Source organism: Bubalus kerabau, chromosome 21 (genome assembly GCF_029407905.1).
Source record: "Bubalus kerabau isolate K-KA32 ecotype Philippines breed swamp buffalo chromosome 21, PCC_UOA_SB_1v2, whole genome shotgun sequence".
NCBI lineage: Eukaryota > Metazoa > Chordata > Mammalia > Artiodactyla > Bovidae > Bubalus > Bubalus kerabau.
Genome location: NC_073644.1, coordinates 62,910,020 through 62,919,669, shown reverse-complemented (window position 1 = coordinate 62,919,669; position 9,650 = coordinate 62,910,020).

Genomic DNA, 9,650 nt, shown 5'->3' with positions numbered 1-9,650 from the left:
GGCCAAAGGAGACTTAGTATTTGAAATGAATTGGTATAGACATAGAAAGGGCAAAAACCTAAGAACCTTATGCATCTGTAATTACTTTGCTAGTCATTTGATATTTCCTGTTTAAGGTAAAATAGCCGCAAGTGTTCCTGCTACTGCAAAACATTCTTCTAGCTGGTTCTTTCATTCATGGCCTCAACAATTTATTTTTAAAAAACTAACTTCTATTTTTTCTACTTCTTTTCCATGTGACTGTAAATTCATTAATATATAAGCCTGGAAAAATGTGGGGCCTTTAAAAGATAACATTAATATTTTGACAATATTGGAAGGCTTGAACTATCAAAGCATACATGGACATGGAGACATGGGAAGCTCCATTCTGTGATCCTTTTGTATTCTGAGATTCTAGATCATGTAAAGAACTAACTGAAAAATAAAATAAAGGTAAAAAATGTAGGGTTTAATTTTCTTGCTCTGGGTGGTACCCAGACATTGCTTCAACTATATAGTGGAGTTTAAGTAGACACAATGGTTTCTAAGGTTCTGAGAGACAAATGTTATTTGTCCTAGCTTTTTGTTCAGTTCGGTTGCTCAGTTGTGTCTGACTCTTTGTGACCCCATGGACTGCAGCACGCCAGGCCTCCCTGTCCATCACCAACTCCCAGAGCTTGCTCAAACTCATGTCCATCGAGTCAGTGATGCCATCCAACCATCTCATCCTCTGTTATCCCCTTCTCCTGCCTTCAATTTTTCCCAGCATCAGGGTCTTTTCCAGTGAGTCAGTTCTTCACATCAGGTGGCCAAAGTATTGGAGTTTTAGCTTCAGCATCAGTCCTTCCAATGAATATTTAGGACTGATTTCCTTTAGGATGGACTGGTTTGATCTCCAACACCACAGTAAAGCATCAATTCTTTACAGCTCAACTTTCTTTATAGTTGATACCCCTTCTCCTCCTGCCTTGAAGGGGATGACAGAGGATGAGATGGTTGGATGGCATCACCAACTTGATGGACATGAGTTTGAGTAGGCTTTAGAATGCATGAATTCTCTGATTACTGATCCTACCTGAGACTGCTATTTATTGATATTTCATCATGCTTTCAGTCGAAAAAGAATCAGAGTTTTATTCTTGCCCATTTTCAGAGTCACCATTTAAATGAACAAGAACAGTTACTAGTGGATATAGAATGTCCCTCGATATAACCCAACAAACACAAAAGACGTTTTGGTATTTGGTTCTGTAAAACATATTTCCTCCCATTTTTCTTTCACTTAACTTGCCCTTCCCCTGAAATTTTCTATAGTTTTTCTTTCTTTTCTTTTTTTTTAAAGAACAATCTTTTGTATTGAAGCAGTGGCATACCTTCTCCAAAACCACTTTATTTGTTTCTAGGAGGAAAGTTTTTGAACCAAAATCCATATGTTATAGTTTCATGTTAAAACACTGAATGAACTTTTTAATATTTGCTGATAACTATCATTATGAGAAAAAGATATGATGCTACAGGTTGAAGTGCCTCAGAATTACACAAGAGCCTATTACAGCTCAAAGACAAAGAAGTCTCATAGTTATGACAGTACTAACGCTTGTACCACGCAGTCGGAATGCGCCGCATCGGGGCCTCCTTTCTACTTGAGCGCGAGGCCTCTTCTGCCACAGTCTTCAGCTGGCTGCACCTTTGCCATGCCTGCATCATGTACGAACGGCGCCATTTTCTTCCTTTAACAGACAGTAAAATGTCGCTGGTAAATCATGACCCTCATCACCTCAAATAACTCAAAGCTTGCCTGTCAAGATGCAGGAAAGAATTCCCGTGATTACAAATAGGCTTATCATCACCAATCTCAGGAAACAGCAGAGAGTGCCAGATAGACAGGCATCCCAAACTCGCTTCAAACTAGGAGAGGAATCGGCTTCAGCTGGTTGAATATATCCTTTGCACATGACAATGACCCTCCAGATTCCATAGTGCACAGGTAATAGCCTTTATTCTTCTCATCATGATCATAGAGATAAATGAGGTGGCCCAGTCCCCACATCAGCCTTTCTTATGACCAAGTATACACATTTGTTAGAACTCTTGGCAGTCGCTCTGTGTCCAGAAATGAACAGAGGTACTTGGAATCCCTGGGTTGTTTTCTCCCGGTGTCCCAGCCCTAGTCATTCATCGCCTTCACCCCTGAGCCGTAAGACAAACGCAGACCGGGATGCTGCTGTTATCCATTTCCTTGGACTATATGCCAACTCGCTTCAAGTCAGAATGTTGCTAACCATGCCAAGCACATCTCTCTCGTTTGGTTTTCCTTTGCATAATTTCTTCGGTTAAAGATTCAAGTGACTCTTGCCATAGATTTATATACTTGTTTGGAATCGCCATTGACTTTTCCATTGGGAACTGTGCCCTCACAGCTGCATGAGACGCCAAAAGCAATCAGTATTCCAGTCGAGTTCAGATTATAGCGAATTATATAAGCATACGGCCAGCTATTCCTTTTATGCCAGATCTACTTACTAGTTTTCACTTCTAGAGTCAATAAAGAAATCAATTTTGTCGAAAAAGAAAATTCAATAAGAAAAAATCCTTTACTATATAACTGTGATTACAGATGAGCGATTTCTTTGGTAAAAGAAAAAAGGCATAAATATAGTAACTCCCTTATAGATCATTCAACGGAATATGAAATCTCTATGCAAACAGAAATGACTGTATTTTCATTATTTCTTAGACAGACGTTCACAAGGGAAGGATGTGAACGTTCTTTGTTCCTGACTAATCATCGTGATATGCCATCATGCTAGTTTATATACTGAAAAGGAAAAGCGTTGTAAATATGTTGAACAAAGCAATAATTTTAAAACTGGAAGTTCTCCTTCCAGCATATTGATTGAGTCATTAAAGCTCTTATCTGTGAGCTGGTTTAGAAGATACTGAGGTGAACTGTCCTTCAGTGTCTTTGGCACCATAGAAACTGCCTTCTTATTCTCTAGCTTACCTGTGTAATGACCTGATTATCGGTATCTGCTTCATGTGAATTCTGCTTGAACATACCCAGGTATTTGCTGATTTTGCATGAAAAAGAAAATTATTTGCTATAGTGCTTCCAAGGCTGTTTTGGTCTTGGTATACAAACTTGGAATTATTAAAATGCTGTGCTTTGGTGGGGATCCAAATCCTGAATGTGAAAAGTGATTATTTTATTTACAAAATAATTAATTGAAGGGATTTAATACCTTAAATAAGTTATTGAATTTTTGTACAGTTATATTCTAGAGACTTTAACCTTAACATTCTTATTCCAGTTAAGAGAATAATTAGCTGATTTGTAGTACCTTCTTCTCTCCTGTGTCACTCATCAACACATGGACATTCGACTTCCAAAAATGCAATTTTAATATTTTAAAATTATATTATTAGATGATAAAACCGCTAGGCTGAAGAGATTAATTCATTCACACTTCAGTCACTTGTGCCCTTTCCTTGGGAGGGAATCTAGCTTGGATTAATGTTAACATATCTGTTTCCTGAACAGGGAAGTCTGACATAGGATTCAAAATTCACCAGAGTATAGGGGCTGGTGAAGCTTTTAAGTTATGTACTTCATGATACTTATTTTTGGCGACAAAGTCCATAGTTTTTATCACATTCTCTAAAGACGGTTTGGGACTCCCGTTCATCACCAGTAAAGGACTGAGGTGGCAGTGTAAGCCGCATGTCTCATAAGTTCAGTAGCCCATTTTCAGTGCCCAGATCCAAACGCTAACTTTTCCTGAAAGAGTTCTTTTTATTATCTCAAGTTATAAATGTTTTAAAATCCCCACTCATTGAGAGGCCCAGCTGGTCCCAGTGTCCTGAGCTAGAAACCAGAAGTCATTGTTGCTGGTTTTTACCTAGTCAGTTCCAACCTCCAGTCAGGCAATCACAGTGTGGGCTTAGCATGTTCACTGTATGAACATAGCACTCAAAATGTGCATTTTCTTTCTGTCTTTGAACATTCCCATACTTTGCCACTGAACTTATATTATTTGCTTCTAAGTAGATCCCTGCATACAATCCAGGACAGGTGATCTTTCTAATGTACAAATCTGATTAAATAACAGCCCCTGCTGTTTAAAACCTCCATGCCTTCCACCTGTTCCCTTACAGAAATGTTAACAAGTGGCACAGATGCAAAAATTCTCATGATGTAATATATGACATAAAGAATGAAGATGATTTTATGCTTTCATTTTCTTTCTATCACTTAAAAATTAATATCTGATGGTACAATGACCTATCTTGCAACACTCCATGCCCTCTAAGTGATAATTCAATATGGACACTGATGAAAAAAGTTTGTCACATGGGAAATAGTCACATCGCCAATGTGGACTACTAGGGCAAGATTGGGAGAAGGCAGTGGCACCCCACTCCAGTCCTCTTGCCTGGAAAATCCCATGGGTGGAGGAGCCTGGTGGGCTGCAGTCCATGGGGTCGCGAAGAGTCGGACACAACTGAGCAACTTCACTTTCACTTTCCACTTTCATGTATTGGAGAAGGAAATGGCAACCCACTCCAGTGTTCTTGCCTGGAGAATCCCAGGGACGGGAGACCCTGGTGGGCTGCCGTCTATGGGGTCACACAGAGTCGGACACGACTGAAGCGACTCAGCAGCAGCAGCAGCAGCAGGGGAAGATTGTCCCCTGTCATAGAATTTTCAGAGGAAATGATGTTTATTTGAGAACTTAAAGGAGTCTTACAAAAATGGAAGGAGAAAAAGTGTTCTAAGCAGAGAAGCAGCAGGTACCACTTATCTCATTATTACGTGGTAATTGGCTACCTCTCACACTGTAGTTCCCTGAAGTTAGTGACAGTCTCGTATTAAATGTTCAGTAGGTATTCATGGAGTTTTAACTGTTTGTGGTAGATTGATTTACAATGACCATAAGCCTTTCAGTTCAGTTCAGTCACATAGTCGTGTCCAACTCTTTGCAACTCCATGGACTGCAGCATGCCAGATTTCCCTGTCCATCACCAACTCCTGGAGTTTACTCAAACTCATGTCCAAGGAGTCGGTGATGCTATCCAACCACCATCTCATCCTCTGTTGTCTCCTTCTCCTCCCACCTTCAATCTTTCCTGGCATCAGGGTCTTTTCCAATGAGTCAGATCTTCGCATCAGGTGGCCAAAGTATTGGACTTTCAGCTTAAGCATCACTCCTTCCAATGAATATTCAGGACTGATTTCCTTTAGGATGGACTGGTTGGATCTCCTTGCTGTCCAAGGGACTCTCAAGAGTCTTCTTCAACACCACAGTTCAAAAGCTTCAATTCTTCAGTGCTCAGCTTTCTTTATGGTCCAACTTTCACATCCATACGTGACTACTGGAAAAACCATAGCCTTGACTAGACGGACCTTTGTTGGCAAAGTAATGTCTCTGCTTTTTAATATGCTGTCTAGGTTGGTCATAGCTTTCCTTCCAAGGAGTAAGCGTCTTTTAATGTCATGGCTGCAGTCACCATCTGCAGTGATTTTGGAGCCCAAAAACATAAAGTCTGTCACTGTTTCCATTGTTTCCCCATCTATTTGCCATGAAGTGATGGGACCGGATGCCATGATCTTAGCTCTCTGAATGTTAAGTTTTAGGCCAACTTTTTCACTCTTCTCTTTCACTTTCGTGAAGAGGCTCTTTAATTCTTCTTCACTTTCTGCTATAAGTGTGGTGTTATCTGCATATCTGAGGTTACTGATACTTCTCCCAGCAATCTTGATTCCAGCTTGTGCTTCATCCAGTCCTATTCCAGGTAGAGTCTACTCCTTTTCTTCTTGACCTGAGCTGGGTCTGTGACTTTGATCAGTAGAATATAGCAGAGCTGATATGTCAGCTGTGCCCCTAGGTCTTAGGAGACTTTGCAAAATTCAGTTTCTTTCTTCAGTCCTTATCCAGTTTCCCTCTGAATAAACCTAGGCTAGTTTGCTGGAGTCTTCACAGGATCAAAAAGGAATCTTCCCAGGTAAGATGATCCTAATCTAATAAGCCTTCAGTTGACCTGGTTGCTAGTTGTAGGCAAAAACTAAGCCCAGGCTAAACCAGAACCACTCAGGTGAGCCCAGCTCAAATTGCCAATTATAAGCTAAATAAATTATTGACTTTTTAAAGCCAGTAGGATTTGGGGTGGTTTGTTAGGCATTCAGAACTAATTTAAGTACCATTTAAACTTATAAAGCAAAATCAATCTTGATAAATAACTATTATGTTTAAATGTACCACTCTTAAATTGACTAAATTAATTACTACATTAGTGTCTTACTGGATTTAAAACTATGAACATAACAACATGGAGATGGGAAATCCGTTGATTCTTTGGAAGTCAATCAATCTTTCTCTCTTTTTCCCTATAGAAGAAAATTTCATAGCCAGCCTCTATTTTTATGCTTAGTATTGGCCAATGGGACCCTAGGTAATAAGGGCTTGATAAATTTTGACCTAGTGTTTTAACAGTATTGAATATCTAGGGCCATTTTGAAGAAAACAATTTTAGTATAAAATATCTAATGTTAAATCTAAGAGTCTGAGCAAAAATAGAATTTTAAATAATTTATTTTTAACCGTCTATTGATTCACTCTTAATTAATTAACCAACCATTCAAGTAAACAAGCATTTGTCAGAAGCTGGGCATAGTGCTAAATTCTACTGTGGGGAAAATTAAGTGTCCTCTTTTTGCAAAGCTTTTAATTTATTTTGGGTGTCAGACAAATGACCTTTAATTATAAAACATGGACTATGACCTTGAGCCTCGAAATTATAAACTATAATTTCAGGCTGAATAGATCAGGGCATAATAACAGAATTAAAGGCAATAAGTGAAAAGGAAAATTATTACTCTGACTGATGAGACCGAGAAAGACTTTATGGACTAGTTGGTTTCTAAAGTACACTTTGAGTGATTAATGACGTTTTCATAGGAAGAGAAAGTTGGAAAAGACATTTTATGCTGGCATAACAACACAAATAACAACATGGAAGCTTTAGAACATTTGATGCATTTAAGCAAGTAGGAGGATGAGATTCAAGGGTTGAAGAGCTATGGGTGACAAATATTTTCTTACATATTGATCAATTTCATAGTTCTAAGAAGTATGCGTGGGATGAATTAGCAATAGCAAAGAAGACTTTGGGGGAAGAAAAGTAGAGCATTGACATCTCTGAAGGGGATTTAAGGAAAATTATCTCTATTTCTAAGAAAGGCTATTTTATGGCGTGTTTGGAGGCTGCAAACCATGATGTAGTAGATGGGGAAAGATGGCGGGCGCACCTGGGCAGACATGCCTGTGGAAGAGACGCCCATGAGTAGTGAGAGGTGGGAGGACCGACAGTGCGAGTTGCAGGATGTTTCTCTTCTGAGAGGCTGGGGGGCAGTTCTTCCACTAATGTGGGAGGGAGATCACAGTGAAGCCACAGAGTAAGGAAGGTTGCGTAGACGTGTGATGGGAAGTCCTATGATGGAATTCTACAGCAACACGGGTCATCAGATCTTCCCAGGCTTTGCTCACTGGCAGGGTGCCGGTTCTTCCTTGAAGTACTCGATGGTGAAGTACCGAGGAGGAGAATTAACCACACATGGACTATGACAGTCCTCCTAGGAAGGTACTTCCCTCAGTTCACAATGGCTTCCCACTCCCCCTGCTTTAATTCAGGCCCTGCCTCAAGTCTTGACCAGCTTACTCTACCTTCCATACGAAAATCACCAGAATAATTTTTATAAAGCACATCTTTTCAATCATTTTACCATTAAAATATTTCATTTAAAATGTTAAATCCCCATCAGATCAAATTCCAATTCCCTACCGTGGGGCCCAGGGCTGCTCACTGACACCGACCTTTTCCTCATCTCTCATGTTTTCACTGCTGTAACTCATTGGAAAATCAAGCCAATGTACTTAAAGTTCCCCAACATCCCATGCTATTTTATGCTTCCCTGTACTTGGAGAAGGCAATGGCACCCCACTCCAGTACTCTTGCCTGGAAAATCCCATGGATGGAGAAGCCTGGTAGGCTGCAGTCCGTGGGGTCGCTAGGAGTCGGACACAACTGAGCGACTTCACTTTCACTTTTCACTTTCCTGCATTGGAGAAGGAAATGGCAACCCACTCCAGTGTTCTTGCCTGGAGAATCCCAGGGACAGGGAGCCTGGTGGGCTGTTGTCCATGGGGTCACACAGAGTCGGACACGACTGAAGCAACTTAGCAGTAGCAGTACTTGCTGTATGCTTGCCTCTGTCAACAATGGCAGATATTCCTTTATCTGTAGGCTGAAATCCCCATTCAGGAATCACCTCAGGTCTTGCCTCATCTGGGAAGTGTTTCTGGACCTTCTTGGCAGAGTTGAGCAACTTTTCCTTTGTGCTTCTACTGTGCCTTGTCTTGGTTTGTTATAATAATTGACCATGTAGCTTTGGGAGGCGGATATTTGGTTACTTTTCATCTATACATCTCCACATCTAACATAGTGCTCAGAAAGTGACTGATCAATGTGTAAACATTTGAATGAAACTGAGATTTTGATGTTTCTCGTGTGGGCAATGGAGTATATACACAGAAATGCCATTAAACATGTTAATAAACACACAAGTCTTGGGAGTAGGGAGAGAAATGATAAATATGACTACACAACATGTTAGGGATTTGAATCACCAAGACCCATGTAGGGAAAGGGAAAACATTCCAGGTTTGTAGTTGAAGGGCGTATATACGATGCTTGAGAAAGTCACAAAAATACTATGACTGTTTACAGTACTGTATCCAGTGGAGCTCTTTCAAATCCTGGAAGATGATGCTGTGAAAGTGCTACACTCAATATGCCAGCAAATTTGGAAAACTCAGCAGTGGCCACAGGACTGGAAAAGGTCAGTTTTCATTCCGATCCCAAAGAAAGGCAATGCCAAAGAATGCTCAAACTACTGCACAATTGCACTCATCTCACACGCTAGTAAGGTAATGCTCAAAATTCTCCAAGCCGGGCTTCAGCAATACGTGAACTGTGAACTCCCAGATGTTCAAGCTGGTTTTAGAAAAAGCAGAGGAACCAGAGATAAATTGCCAACATCTGCTGGATCATCGAAAAAGCAAGAGAGTTCCAGAAAAACATCTATTTCTGCTTTATTGACTATGCCAAAGCCTTTGACTGTGTGGGTCACAATAAACTGTGGAAAATTCTTCAAGAGATGGGAATACCAGACCACCTGACCTGCCTCTTGAGAAACCTATATGCAGGTCAGGAAGCAACAGTTAGAACTGGACATGGAACAACAGACTGGTTCCAAATAGGAAAAGGAGTACGTCAAGGCTGTATATTGTCACCCTGCTTATTTAACTTCTATGCAGAGTACATCATGAGAAATGCTGGACTGGAAGAAACACAAGCTGGAATCAAGATTGCCGGGAGAAATATCAATAACCTCAGATATGCAGATGACACCACCCTTATAGCAGAAAGTGAAGAGGAACTAAAAAGCCTCTTGATGAAGGTGCAAGAGGAGAGTGGAAAAGTTGGCTTAAAGCTCAACATTCAGAAAACGAAGATCATGGCATCTGGTCCCATCACTTCATGGGAAATAGATGGGGAAAGAGTGGAAACAGTGTCAGACTTTATTTTTTTGGGCTCCAAAGTCACTGCAG